This window comes from Aulonocara sp. 'chitande type north' Nkhata Bay, linkage group LG3 (genome assembly GCF_057382095.1).
Source record: "Aulonocara sp. 'chitande type north' Nkhata Bay isolate Kocher_YH1m ecotype deep benthic linkage group LG3, A_spYH_male_GT1.1, whole genome shotgun sequence".
In the NCBI taxonomy this organism is placed as follows: Eukaryota; Metazoa; Chordata; class Actinopteri; order Cichliformes; family Cichlidae; genus Aulonocara; species Aulonocara sp. 'chitande type north' Nkhata Bay.
The window spans coordinates 68052221-68067994 of NC_141346.1; the positions used below are offsets into that span (position 1 = coordinate 68052221).

The following is a 15774-nucleotide window of genomic DNA, read 5'->3' on the forward strand; positions in this document are numbered from 1 at the left end:
TCACCTACTGATTGGAAGGTTGATGGTTCGGTCCCAGGCTCCTCCAACCTGTGTGTCAAGTATCTTAGGCAAGATACTAACCCCAACTTGCTCTCTGATGGATCCATCGGAGTGCGAATGCACTTAGAAAACACTGAGTACAGATACAGTTGTTGCTCCTCCTCCACATGCTTACCTGCCACAGTTTAACTCCGCCTCTCAGACAGTCATGTCACCTGATCTGCATGTTTTGTTGTACGATGACGTCATCTTGACGTTGACGAGGAGGGCGAGAAAAACTAGTTTTGTCCTGCAGATGGCGATCTTGCACCGTGTTCAGAGAGCCGACACTTTGATGGTGCTTGTCTACTCAACTTACTTTTAGCATGCGTTGGACTCTATATGAGCAGCTTCCACTCTGGTTTCACTGTTAAATACACTTGTTTGATTTCACGTGTAAAAGTTGGAAAATAAAGATTAAATTATTTGTTGGTACATTTTTTGCTTCATTTGAGGAATGAACTGTTAAGGTGGAGAAATGAATCAGGTTAAAATAGTGGTGCTTTAAATCAGTGCAGATGTATAATGTAATTTAACATGTTGATAATGGTTGTAGTGGGCTTGTAATGTAAATGTGTTCTGATTAAATGTGACATTAATGGTGATGCTGCATAAAACCTGATAAAACAGTTCTATTAGTGGGTCTGTGTGATCAGCATCAGTGGGTTAAGGTGAGGCCTTGACTAGTAGAACGTCATGTTGGTGTATGACAACACATGAGCCAACATCAGACTCCGAGCGCTACGATGCTCAAGATCAGAAGATCCAGTGTGACATCAGCGTTACCTGGCAACAGCAGCCCTCATCTGACTTTATTGGAGGATATTTACACCAGCAACACTGTTTAGTTTGATATGACGGATTAACAACATGCTGTGATATCCAGTTCATCTGTAATAGATACTGGATCTAATCAGTCAGCAGATATTTGATCACCTTATTTATAACTATACTAGAAACAAACACAACTGTGTTGGTGATTCATGCAAACTTGCATATCAGCCTTTTAAGGTTTTGTAGTATTGAGAACAAAGAGGTTGTGTTAGGGCTGAAAAGCCCGACTTGTTCTCCTCTGCAGGTCATCAAATGCACCACAGAAGTTTGTATTTGCAGAAGCCTGTATATGTTTGATGGCTTTATTATTCTCTGTTCAAAGACAATAAATGTGAAAAATGTCTCATGTAGTATCAGCGTCATTTAAAAATGACTGCAAACATTTAGAGAACATGTGCTGCTGTTTGTCCTACATGTCCAACACTGAACTAACCCTGAAAACGTGATGGCAGGTGGCAGATTGGAGTTCACATGAAATATCGGCTGCATGAAGACTGGAAAATATAGATGATAAAAATATGCAGCCAAACATTTGTGGACATGGATAAACTATCTGATCCAAAAAGCAGGAAGTGACACAGCTAGAAAATGAAAGTGTGTAACAGCTGAAGTCAAATGTAATGCAGAGTTGAATCTGCACTTGGATCCATCTGTGAAAGGTCCACATGTAGGGATCACATGAGTCCTGATGTTTGTCAGTCCAGCTTGAAAACTCCATCTACTGTGGGCTACATATACTGGGCTGGTAGCTCCATAGTGCTGGAAAGAAACTATTCAATGTGCATATTTTAAAATCAGAGGCTCTTCTAACACAGGAGCCATGTTGAGTTTAGATTCCAGCCGACCACCGGCAGTCTGAAATGGAATGAAGCCCATTGACAGCGAGCAGGTCTAAACAGGAATGGAACGCATCCATGGATAATACACCACTTTATTTGAAGACATCTGTAGCACTGCCTCAGTTCTGGATGTTTCCACAGACTCCTCTGGCCTCTGTGCACCTAAAGAAAAGGTCAAAGGTCAGCAGCACAGGTAGTTGGGATAAGTTTTCATTTACAAACAACAGTCGCACTTTGACAAAGTGGAGGAGCAGTGGCAATGCTCTCCATTTGTCCCATATGTGTTTACCTTTTCTTGCACATTGTACACATTATTCTGTTTCTATGTATAGAGCTATGATTTGCTATTTGTCAAGTAACATTGCTTCACTCAGTATCCCGGGTTTGTTTGTGTAAGCGTTCTGTTGCCGGCAAATCAAGCAAATCAATTCCGCCCCCTGAGTTTGATGGGTGAGGCTGACAGATAAAATTATTTCAAGATGAGAGCCAGGCGCCAGGACTGCCAAAATGAAATAAATAAATATATCATTAAATAATTAATTAAACGTGTCAATAATTAATTAAATGTGTCAATATTTAATTAATTACATGTGTCATAACTATTTATTTAATTAATTAATTCCAATTTTAATTAATTATTGACACATTTAATTAATTATTTAATGGTGTATTTAATTAATTCATTATGGCAGTCCTGGCGTTCCATACATTTAACCTTCAGTTACTCTTTATATAGTTAGGTAGGAGTCAGACCATGTTTCTTTTTAGCTGAAAAACATTACACCAGGTAACCTGCAGTGTTGAAAATGTGTTTTCTGATGATGTTTGCTACCCTACAATCCGTCCTGCTCTGTAGTAAAATCAGCGAGATTTGACCGTCCTGTTGCTCCCATTGAAATGCATACAGCCTATTTAAAAGCTAAAACTTAAAATTGTCCGTAGCCTGCTGTTGTTACCACTGTCCTGTTTGAAATGGATACTTACGAGCTAACTGACTGGATCAGAATCAGAATCAGAAAGGGTTTTATTGCCAAATGTTGAGCAGGTTTACAACATTAGGAAATTGCTGCGGTGCTTCAGTGCAAACATACTGTCATAAATTACGCTTAAATAGACATGAAAATAAAAATAAGAATAAGAATTAAAAGTGCTACGTAGAAAGATATATACATGAGTGCAGGTGGTGATTAGTGCAAACATGGAATGATGCAGTGAACACAGCGTAGGGTCATGTGTTAGTGGTGGGAACAGTCATACGGTTATTGTTCATGTGTCCAACAGCAGAGGGGAAGAAACTGTTCTTATGGCGAGAGGTTCTGGTGCGAATGGACCGGAGCCTCCTGCCTGAGGGGAGCAGGTCAAACAGACTGTGTCCAGGGTGAGAAGGGTCAGCTGAGATCCGAGCTGCACGCCCCAGTGTCCTGGAGTGTACCACACAGTGATGGAGGAGGTGAGGATGGACTCGATGATTGCAGTGTAGAATTGCATCATCGTCCGTGTTGGCAGGTTGAATTTCTTCAGCTGCCTCAGGAAGTACATCCTCTGCTGGGCTTTCTTAATGACGGAGGTGATTGTGGGCTCCCACTTCAGGTCCTGGGTGATGGTTGTACCCAGGAAGCGGAATGAGTCCACAGAGGTGATGGGGGTGTCAGACAGGATGATGGGGGGGAGTGGAGCTGTGTGCTTCCTGAAGTCCACAATAATCTCCACTGTCTTCTGGGCATTCAGCACCAGGTTGTTGTGGCTGCACCAGGACACCAGACGTTCAACCTCCCTCCTGTAACCAGACTCATCCCCGTCCGAGATGAGTCCAATAACGGTGGTGTCATCTGCAAACTTGATTAGCTTGACAGACTGGTGGGTGGAGGTGCAGCAGTTGGTGTACAGGGAGAAGAGCAGAGGAGAAAGAACACAGCCCTGAGGGGAGCCGGTGCTGATGGTCCGGGAGTCCGAGACATTCTTTCCCAGCCTCACATGCTGCTTCCTGTCCGACAGGAAGTCAGTGATCCACTGGCAGATGGGATCAGGCACATTCATCTGGGAAAGCTTGCCTCGGAGATGGTCTGGAAGGATGGTGTTGAAGGCAGAGCTGAAGTCCACAAACAGGATCCTGGCGTAGGTTCCTGGGGAGTCCAGATGCTGCAGGATGAAGTGTAGGGCCATGTTGATGGCGTCATCTACAGACCTGTTGGCTCTGTATGCAAACTGCAGGGGGTCCAGGAGGGGGGCCGTGAGGGTCTTGAGATGGGAGAGAACTAGGCGCTCAAATGACTTCATGACCACAAATGTCAGAGGTCTGTAGTCATTTAGTCCAGTGATCCTAGGTTTCTTGGGGACAGGGATTATGGTAGAGGACTTGAAGCAGGCAGGCACATGACATGCCTGCAGTGAGGAGTTAAAAATGCCAGAAAACACTGGGGCCAGCTCGTTTGCACAGTGTCTGAGGGTGGCAGGAGACACACCGTCTGGCCCGGGAGCTTTTCGAGCATTCAGACTCTTAAACTGCTTCCTCACACCTGCTTCATGAATATGAAGAGTTGTGGTGGGACGAAGTGATGTGAAATCCTCTTTTGTGTGGGGTGAGGAGGGGGGTGTTGTAGGTGAAGTGTTTGAATGTGGTGATGGCTCTATGGAGGGGGGAGAGGTGGGGGAATGAGTGTCCAAAGTGCCTCTATTGTTGGGGCCGTTGGAGGTGTGAAGGCTGCCTGATGGCTCGTCAAAACGGCAGTAAGTCGTTGAGGGTGTTGGCCAAGAGCAAGTCATCAGTGGAGTGGGGGGTTTTAGGCTTGTAGTTGGTGATATTCCTAAAACCTTTCCACACAGAGGCCGAGTCATTCTCTGAGATCTGCTGCTGCATCTTCTCAGAGTGCTGATGTTTAGCAATGTCCACTACTTTAGTGAACCTGTACTTGGCCTCTCTGTAGCAGTCCCTGTCTCCGCTTCTGAACGCCTTTCTCTTTTCCAGCCACAGCTTTTTGAGTTTAGGAGTAAACCAGGGTTTGTCATTGTTATAACTCACCCTGGTGCGTGATGGCACAATGCTGTCCTCACAGAAGTGGATATAGGAGGTGACAGTGTCCGTAAACTCGTCCAAGCTGTTAGAAGCAGCCTTCATTGTGTCCCAGTCTGTAGACTCCAAACACGTGCGAAGCTCCTCCACAGCCTCGTTGCTCCACAGTTTTTTAGTCCTCACGACAGGTTTGGAGAGCTTCAGCCTCTGTCTGTACGCGGGGATTAGGTGGATCATGACGTGGTCAGAAAGTCCGAGTGAAGCGCGGGGCACCGCGCGATAGGCCCCGCTGATCGTGCCGTAACAGTGGTCTAATGTCCTCTCCTCTCTGGTCGGGCATTTAATATACTGCTTGTATTTGGGAAGCTCATGGCTCAGATTGGCTTTGTTAAAGTCCCCAAGAGCAATATTGAGAGAGTCCGGGAATGTCCGCTCCATGTGCAGTATCTGCTCCGCGAGTGCGCACTGAGCTGCCTGCGCATCTGCATCTGGCGGGATGTAAACAGCGGCCAGGATGAATGAAGCAAACTCCCGCGGAGAATAAAACGGTTTGCAGTAAATAAAAAAGTATTCCAGAGAGGAAGAGCAGTGCTGAGCAATCACTGTTACATCTGTGCACCAGCCACTATTGATGTAGAAGCAGACACCTCCACCTTTGGTCTTACCAGAGAGAGAGGCCTGCCGGTCCGCGCGAAGCCCTCCAGCTTGAGCGCCCAGTCCGGGATGTCCTCAGAGCCATGACTCCGTAAAACATAAGACACAGGAGGAGGCAAAGTCTCTGTTCATGCTTCTCATCAGGGCCAGCTCGTCTATCTTATTCCTGAGTGAGCGTACATTGGAAAGGAAGATCCCAGGAAGAGCAGTTCGCAGTCCGCGTCTCCTCAGACGCACGAGTGCGCCGGCTCGCTTTCCTCTCTTTCGGCGTCTCACTTTCCTGATCAGAGTCTGCAGTAAATCTGCCGCAGATGCGACAAATATTGGAAGTAAATGATGGGTTTAGATTTTGTTATTGTCATTTGTATTAAGAAATATTTAACCATATATGCTTAGAGGTGTATAATCATTTGTAGGTTGAAAGAATGTCTCATCCTAGAAGGTCTGTAACAGCTCTGTGTAGCATGAAGGGGGAGTGCGTTCACTCCCTCTACAGAGTGTTCCGGCATAGATTACACACCTCCTAGGAAAGGCCGTATCTTCTCTTGCTGATATATGGTATAGCAAACACACGTATATCTGTTTAAGTATAAGAGCCTTTTGTTCAGATGGACCGCTAGACTCCTGGCACCAGCTTTGGGGAGTCTTCACAGGGTCACATCTGGACCTCACACACACACACACACACACACGCACGCACACACGCACGCACGCGCACACACACACACACAGTATTCTTTGTTCACATGTATACCTATGTAAGATGTCATATGTTAATGACCCTATGCATATTCATGTAACCACAATAAAAGGAGTGCTATGGGGAGCCTGGCTGAGAGTCTGACGGTGGTCAAGTGGTGGAACGACACTTGGCTCCAGGCAGGTCTCCCTCATGCATGGGTAAACCAGAGAACTTTGGTGCCTTGTGTCTTGCTTTTTGCTGCGTAGCAGATTGTCCTTAACGTTCCAGCGAGTAGGTTTATGCTACAAACCTATCATTAATTGGTCCTTCGAGAGCCGGATCCCTAGAGTCGACGTTCAACGAGGGGAAAAGAGACACACCGAAAGACTGACGTCAGCCAGGACTTATAGAGGTCCTGCAACAAAGTCCCGAGGCGTGAGAATTCGTCATCGGGCCGGTGGATTAGCCGTCTGTTTTTCTCCTCGATGGATGGCGATTGCCGGGATTCGGGACTGATGCTACTCGCAATAAGCAACACCAAGTAGGTATGTGAAAAATCTTAGCCACTGTGTGAGGCTGAGTTGTAAAGTCTTTATCACTGTGTGCGATAAAGCGTGTAGTCACTGTGTGCGACTATTCTTTGCCGCTGTGTGCAGCAAAGCACGCGTCCACTGTGTGAGGTTGCGTTGAAAGTCTTTATCACTGTGTGCGATAAAGCGCGTGATCACTGCTATGTAAGTCTTTGCCACTGTGTGCGGCAGAGCGCGCAGCCCTGTGTGAGACTGCGTTGAGACAGTAGGCCTATTTTGTGTTGTTGTCGTTGTTGTCGTCGTCGTTGTTGTTGTTGTTGTGTGAGTGCGTGCAGAGCAGAGCACGTGGTCTGTGACGTCAGCGGCTGTTGTTGTTATTATGGGTTCCCAAGCAACCAAGAGTGTGCCAGAGGGCGATGAGAAGTTTATGGTGAAATTTGCTCCCGGTAGCACAAAGTATTTAGGACATTGGCGCAAGAAATATGATTTTGAAGGTAAATTGGTTGTAGGACAATGTCAAATGTTAGTAGACCAGTTGACAGTGAAAGCAGCTTGTGCGACAGGGAAATTGAAACAGGAGCGAGAGTTATAACTGGCGTCCGCTAAATTGTGGTTAGAGCAGGCGCAGAAAAGACAGGAGGCAGTGAATGCGAAGAGAGCAGCTTTGCAGGCATTAGCTGTGAAACCTGAAGATGAGACGGTGCGGTCTACTTCAGTGGTGCTGACTTTAAAGGACCAACAGCGTAGAGCAGCATTAGAGAGAGAGAGAGGCCAGAGAGGAGGAAGAAAAGCAGGAGCAGGAGAAGAGAGAGAGAGAGGAGGAGGATAGAGTACGGCGGGAGTTTGGGGATGCCGCAGCACAATATTTAAGCCCTTATAACACTAGATCCAAATCTAAAAGCCATGAGGCGAGTGCATCTGCTATGCCTGCCTCCCCTTTCCATGATACCTTTCCCATGGTGGAGGTCGCAAATCCCCATTTTGGTGTTGAGGATGACCGAAGCCGTGTTATTTGTGTTTACAGGCCATGGACTGAATCTGAATGTGCAGAGGCATGTAAAGATTTAGGAAACCCGTTGACTAATGTTGATGAATTTATCACCCGACACAAGCAACTCTGTTCCTCGTACCGTTTAAACGGTCAGGAAACAGAAGCCACCTTTAAGAAGTGTCTCACATATAACTGGGCTCGGGTGCGAGGCACCTACACAGGGAGGGATGGTAATACTGTCCTACCCTATGGCCATGCAAATTTAAGAGGCCAAGTTGATGGGGTTTATGAGCGTCTTAGAAATACTTTTAAAGCTTCTGTAGATTACAACAAAATTGCCCAATGCATTCAGAAGGCAGGAGAAGATGTTCATGAGTTCAGGGCAAGATTAGAGGAAGTTTTCAAAGAACATAGCGGCCTTGAAGAGAGTGCAGAGAAGGCCAGCCCATATCAGCAGCAGTTAAAACATGCTTTGATGAATGGCTTTCATTCACCCATTGCTGATTTCATCAGAAAACAAAATGTTAGTCATAACACTGACGGGTCCGTTGAATGCATGAACTGGGCCCGCCATGCACAGGAAGTCATTAAAAATAAAAAAAAGAAGTCACAAAACTCTGAGGCCGCTGCTTTCTTAGCGGATGAAATCTTTTTCCAGGGACAGTTCAGACGGGGAAGAAATAGAGGCGGAGGTGAGAGAAGTAGAGGAAATTGGGGCCCTAAAGAGAAACGGGACAAGAGATTTGATAAATGTTATGAATGTAGGGAAACGGGCCATCACGCAAGGGAGTGTCCTGATCGCATGCCTGAAGAGTATAAACGCCCTGATCCAAGAAACCCTTATTATAATAAATGACTAGCACCTGTTGACACTGCTAACACACATACATGTACAAATGATCCCTTACTTTGCCAGAATTTACAACAGCCTGTGTTTCAAACTCTAGATTTGACTGAAGTATTGTTAAATTTGTCAGGGAAAGAAGTAACACCAGTTCGCACCTTAACTGTGCAAGGCAAAACTGTTCAATTTCTGTGTGATTCAGGTGCAGATAAAACTGTTTTAAAAGATCATGTGTCAGGAGTTGATCCTTCAAATGGCATAATTTATGTGAAGTCTGCAAATGGTCAGTTAAATCAGCATAGAATCTCTAAACCAGTGTGGATTAGAGATCCTACCACAGGAGAGGCAGTTCAGAGTTCAGTTGTAATATGCCCAACTTGTCCGGTGAACCTTTTGGGAAGAGATATGATGATGAAACTTGGAATTTCAATAATTCCAACATCCGTTGGGATGATAGCTGCAGGAAAAGGTGAAACTGCTGAGACAATGGTTCATCAGGACAGTGGGGATTTGCATTATTACTGGACACTTGACCTGTCGGCCTCCAGACCTGATCAAATAAACTGTAAACTGTTAGCTGCAGCTGAGGAAATGTTGACAACTAGCCATGACATACAGCCACCAGAAGACTTGCATGTCACACTGAGATTTAAGACCATGCCTGGGCCTGATGAGGCCTACACACATAAAGTGCTGAAATTAGGGCCACAGAGAATCACCATAAAAGCAATATATACTGATGGTGAAAACATGGCTGGATGTAGTGTGATCCTTTCTGAAGCTGCACAACAACTTTTTACAGGGCAAACACCACACATTTCACTGACAAAGAGTGGCACAGCTGAGTGGACAGACTTAGCATCTTTGGTGAGACAGGGGGAGAGTGTTGGAATGTGGCAGCAAGCTGGAGGGGGTTGGGAGACAGACATGCAGCACAGCATCTTTCGTAAAAAGCTGGGATGGGTGACACATACTACACCACAAACACATTTACAGGGGAGTGAGAATGACACAGCAGAATGATATGTTGTAGATGTCAAAGATCACCCGGAGCTTAAACAGGTCCCAGAGAAGCTCTGGTCTACTGGGAAGACTGATGTGGGGTTAATAACAACAGCGAGTCCAGTAGTAATAAAGCCCAAAACGTCTTTTAGGCCAAGAGTGAAACAATATCCCTTGAAGCCTGATGCAGTGGAAGGCATTAAACCAGTAATAGAGGATATGATTAAAGCAGGGATACTGGTTGAAGCTCCACAAGCAGTATGTAACACACCCATCTTCCCAGTTAGAAAGGCTGATTCACAGTCGTGGCGCATGATTCAAGATTTAAGAGCTGTAAATCAGGCAGTGGAGAGTATCGCTCCATGCGTCCCCGACCCCCACACCTTATTAAATCAGCTTAAACCAGACATGACACATTTCACTGTGGTAGATTTAAGTAATGCTTTCTTTTCCATACCAGTACATGAGAATTCACAAGGCTGGTTTGGTTTCACGTACCAAGGCAAAAAATACACATACACCAGATTGCCGCAAGGTTTTTGTGATAGTCCTACAATTTTCACACAGAATATTACAAATTGTCTGTCTGGTTTTGTGATTCCATCACATTCACAGATGTTGGTATATGTCGATGACATTTTAATAGCATCCAATTCAGAGAAGAACTGCAAAGACATATCATTGGCATTGCTGACTCACTTAGCTGAGACAGGTAACAAGGCCTCACTTTCAAAGCTACAGTGGGTAAAGACAGAAGTGAAATTTTTAGGACATCTGCTTAGTGCAGCAGGGAAAAGCATACACCCAGAGAGGAAAACAGCTATCTTGGCAGCACCTAGGCCAGTGACAAAGAAACACCTGATGCAATTCCTAGGGTTGCTAAATTTCTGTCGATCGTGGATGCCCCATTACTCTGAAATTGCACAGCCATTATTAGATATGATGTACAGTAAACCTTTAGCTATGTCATAAAGTTTAAGTTGGACCCCTGAGGGGGAGCAAGCTCTGTGCATGCTGAAACAGATGCTGACAGGAGCATCGGTTCTAGGGCTTCCAGATTATAACAAGCCTTTTGTTCAAACTGTTGACTGTAAAGGACATTTTATGACATCCATGTTAGCACAAAAATGTGGAGGTGAAATGAAGCCAGTAGCTTATTATTCTAAGAGGCTGGATCCAGTGGCTTGTGCCTTACGTCACTGTGTGCGATCTGTGTGTGCAGCCGCTGAAGCCGTTAAGTGTTCTGGTGAAATTGTTTTGTTTCACCCTTTGACCCTGCTGGTTCCACATGAGGTTGATGTTTTATTGCTGCAGACTAAAATGACATTCTTGTCACCTGCAAGACACTTGTCTTTAATGTCACTGTTGCTCTCCTAGCCACACATAACTATTAAGAGGTGTACAACTTTGAATCCCTCTACATTGTTGCCCACAGAGGAGGAGGGTACACCACATGTGTGTAGTGAGCATGTGGAAACACAGTGTAAACCTAGAAGTGATTTAACGGACATACCACTCACTGAGGGCAAGGTTTGGTTTGTTGATGGTTCCAGTTTTAAAACAGCAGAGGGAAAGACTAAAACGGGCTTTGCTGTTGTGGATGACGTGCAGGTCATCCGTGCTGGGCAGTTATCACATTCCATGTCGGCCCAAGCAGCTGAGATAGTAGCTCTGACGGAAGCCTGTAAAGCAGCTGAAGGGCAGGCAGTGACTATATATACAGACAGTCAGTATGCATATGCTACACTTCATTTCTTTGCCGCTCAGTGGTCAAGACGAGGCATGACAACATCAACAGGGAAGCCTGTGGAGCATGCGACATTGTTGCAGGGCCTGTTGAAAGCAGTCTTACTGCCTAGTAAAGTTGCAGTTTGCAAATGTGCAGCACACACACGTGGCACTGACCCCATTGTACTAGGCAACGCCTTTGCAGACAAAATTGCAAAGGAAGCGGCCCTTGGAACACATGGGGTTCATATTCTGGCGTCACAGGAGCAAACTATGCCCATCACACATGATGTGTTAGCAGACATGCAGTCACACTCACCTCCAGCTGAGAAGCAGCTGTGGCTCACTAAAGGAGCAAGCCTGCGAGGTGATGTCTACTATCTTTGTGATAAACCTATATTGCCTAAAAACTTATATAGGACTGCTGCAATTTTGAGTCATGGACTCTGCCACATTTCGACAACTGGAATGGTAGCAGCAGTCGAACGGCAGTTTTTCACAATGGGATTCAATGCTTATTCAAAACATTTTTGTAAAGCATGTTTAACATGTTGTAAACATAATGCTCAGGGGAACCTCAGACCAAAAAGAGGAAGGTTTCCCAGACCCAGCTACCCATTTGAAGTAATCCATATGGATTTCATTGAGTTGTCTAACTGTAACACCTACAGGTACTGCCTGGTAATGGTGTGCCCGTTCTCAAAGTGGGTAGAAGTTGTCCCCACTAAGAAAGCAGATGCTATTTCAGTGGCTAAAGTGATATGCAAAACTGTGATCCCAGAGCATGGGATTCCCCAGACTATTTACAGTGACAATGGTCCTCATTTTGTGAATGAAGTAATTGAGAAAATGTCACAACATCTGGGGATAACGCTGAAAAACCACTGCTCATATCACCCACAAAGTGCAGGGCTGGTTGAAAGGACTAATGGCACAGTAAAGCTGAGACTCAGGAAAACAATGGAGGAAACAGGCAGAACATGGGTAGACTGCATTGAGCTAGTGAAAATGTATATGAGAATCACGCCAACTGATAATGGCCTAACGCCTTTTGAAATAATATATGGCAGGCCATTTAGAGTTCCAGTGTTCTGTAATGATAATGATAAAGCAGAAGAAGAAAACACACTAGCAGACTGGATGATTAAAATGCTGAAAAGCAAAGAAGTCATGAGTGCAAATAATCTGCCAGATGATTCTGTTTCTGTACAGGAAGAACGTCTGAAGCCAGGGGACTGGGTGCTGATAAAGGTCATAAAGAGGAAGTGCTGGTCGAAGCCACGGTGGGACGGACCGTACCAGGCTCTGCTGACAACACCAACTGCTGTGAAGATTGCAGAACGACCCACCTGGATACACCAAAGCCATTGCAAAAAGGTGACACACATCCAGGCCAGCTCGGAGTAAGTGGCAGGAAGACCGGGTACAAAGGGGGGGAAAGCCTCTAGGGCCCTTCGTCTCAATCCGGTGAAGAAACCAACTGAGCCACAGGTACTCATCAGAATGGCTGGTAAAGTGTTGTTACACCTGCTGGGTGTAATGGCTTTGATGTCATCATGGTCAGCTGTGGAGACCCTGTATGTCCAAGGAAACCACACCCAATACCCTCATGGCTATTCTATAAACTTTTGGTGGCAGTTTATGAATACAACTGCTCACTTGAACAATAGGACGGACTGCTATGTGTGTGCTCATATGCCGTTATCCACATATACATCTGGACTGCATACCAGCATACAGCATACCAAAGGACAGGAGTTGGTGTCTGTTGGGCTTAGCAACTCATCCTGGCGACAGAGTCCTCTGGTCCCAGGCCAACTATAGTACACCTCTGAACATCACCTGGAGTAAGTCGCCACTTCTAGGCGTGAATTGTTCTGGACAAACTGACTTATTGGCCTGGCCTCAAGTGTCAGACCCACTGCCAGACATAATATTGCTGAACAAGCTGAACGCAGCTCAACTGCCGTTGTGTGTGATGAACAATGGATCACTGTCAGTGGGGGAGTTACCGCTTCGTTTATGTGGACACATATACACCTACTGCCCTCCAGAGAATGAGAGCAGGTGTATGAAATGTGTGACCAGTGCGAAGTGCGCTGGGAACTTGACATTAAGGGGAACCGAATGCAAGTCCAACCTGGCTTACAGAATACCAGTAAAAGCAAAGAGTCAGAAGTGGACAGGATGTGCACGGACGGTGCCGAGCAGTAAAGGAACAAGAGTTTTGGCTGATTGGTATTTCCTGTGTGGACATAAAGCCTATCTATCACTCCCTGAGGGATGGGGAGGATTGTGTGCCTTGGTGAAGTTATCGGATCATGTCTTCTTCATGGACAGAGTTGAACATCACCCTAGTAACCGACGGAAGCGTGAGGTGAATGTAGCCTCACCTAACTCCTTTGGAGTGACAGTAGACACTGGAGTGCCACGAGAATTTCGCATTTGGAATGGAGGAGCTAAATTCTTCAAAAGTTTGATCCCAAACATCGGAGTTGCAGAGGTGCGGGATCATGTGGAGATCAACCGGTATGCCTTACTGCGACACATTAATCTCACTAAGACTCTGGGAACAGTCTTAGCGGAGGAGCAAAAGGCCATCAGAACGATGGTACTGCAGAACAGGCTGACCCTGGACTTGATAACAGCATCACAAGGAGGAGTGTGTAAGCTGATTGGAGAGACGTGTTGTACGTTTATCCCGGATGGATATACGACTGGAGGAGACATCTATTAGGCACTGCAGAACTTAACTGCTCTGCAGAAATATGTGGAGGACCACACATCAGGAGGAGATGCGTCACAAGGCTGGATAGCCTGGTTGACATCTGGACCATGGTGGAATATGTTCTTAAAGTTTTTGACTCCCATTCTTACATTATTGGCGTTGCTTTGCTTGTTTACAGGTTGCATTTTGCCATGTGTAAGATCGATGGTGAATAAAATGATTGCTAACACCTTTACCAATTACATACTGTTGCAGCAGAGTGACATGGATGCTAAGGCTAATATGTGTGTATGAAATGAAGCCTGCACTGAAAATGGTGACAAGTGGTGTAGAGCTGAAGATATATATACGCCGTATAGCCTTAAAAAATGACAATACAGGGTGGTGATGATGGGTTTAGATTTTGTTATTGTCATTTGTATTAAGAAATATTTAACCATATATGCTTAGAGGTGTATAATCATTTGTAGGTTGAAAGAATGTCTCATCCTAGAAGGTCTGTAACAGCTCTGTGTAGCATGAAGGGGGAGTGCGTTCACTCCCTCTACAGAGTGTTCCGGCATAGATTACACACCTCCTAGGAAAGGCCGTATCTTCTCTTGCTGATATATGGTATAGCAAACACACGTATATCTGTTTAAGTATAAGAGCCTTTTGTTCAGATGGACCGCTAGACTCCTGGCACCAGCTTTGGGGAGTCTTCACAGGGTCACATCTGGACCTCACACACACACACACACACACACACACACAGTATTCTTTGTTCACATGTATACCTATGTAAGATGTCATATGTTAATGACCCTATGCATATTCATGTAACCACAATAAAAGGAGTGCTATGGGGAGCCTGGCTGAGAGTCTGACGGTGGTCAAGTGGTGGAACGACACTTGGCTCCAGGCAGGTCTCCCTCATGCATGGGTAAACCAGAGAACTTTGGTGCCTTGTGTCTTGCTTTTTGCTGCGTAGCAGATTGTCCTTAACGTTCCAGCGAGTAGGTTTATGCTACAAACCTATCAGTAAATCCACAGGTGTTGTAGTCCTGTAGTTAAGAAGCTCTTCTCTGGTGTAAGAATATCCAGAGGAGTGCCCAGACACAGAAGTTATGCACAAAAACAAAACAGAAGTAACGCACTGAAGCACCAGGGCATCCATACGCGGCGCCATCTTGGATTTGGATGCCCATTAACCTTATAACTCCTGGTGTATGTGTGTGTGTGTGTGTGTAGAGAGAGACAGCCAGGTTCATAATGGATATAAGGAAGTTTTTTCCAAAAAAAGGAGCCACATTCAGGTAAAAGTGTAAAATCAAATGATCCGTAAATCAAGAATAATGTTGGATCAGTGTTTCAGTATTTATATCTTTTATGTGGTTGGGTTATTTGCCTTTTGGTTGAAAGTACACTGAGAGAGGACTTTTTGTTAGTGATCTTAATAGGGCTTTGGAGTTGACGTCACGCCGCAATGCATTGTGGGAGCGCAGCACCATTTTCGGGGTCTACGAATCAAAACAAACACACTGTGTTGGACCAACTACAAGAAAGATGCTTAAGAGCCTCTCAAAAGAGAATGAACTGTATAGAGACCGATTGCGTCCAGAGGCGAAGCAGCGGTACTTGCAGAAAATAGCGTGCATTGGAAATGTGGACCCGTATGAAATACGTCCGTGGAGTAGAAACCCTGAAGACCAAGCGCTACTGACGTAGCCTGACATATTTTCGTACCTTGTCTGTGGAGTCAGCGCGTACAAGTCGTCATTCAAACAAAGGTAAGTCAGCTCGAGTACTGCGTGTGAAATGCGTTTGATTTCCCTGCAAACATTCACATTAGTGCAGCATAAATTCATTCATGAGGGGAAATTACAGTGAGAACTTGTGGAGGCTGTTAGAGGG

The 15774-nt window shown here is 45.4% G+C and overlaps 2 pseudogenes; both read left to right on the plus strand.

Moving 5' to 3' along the window:
- The first annotated feature begins 6967 nt into the window (after window positions 1-6967).
- On the plus strand, window positions 6968-8474 carry LOC147336744 (uncharacterized; annotated as a pseudogene).
- A 4182-nt stretch (window positions 8475-12656) lies between these two features.
- On the plus strand, window positions 12657-14175 carry LOC147336745 (uncharacterized; annotated as a pseudogene).
- Window positions 14176-15774: the final 1599 nt, after the last annotated feature.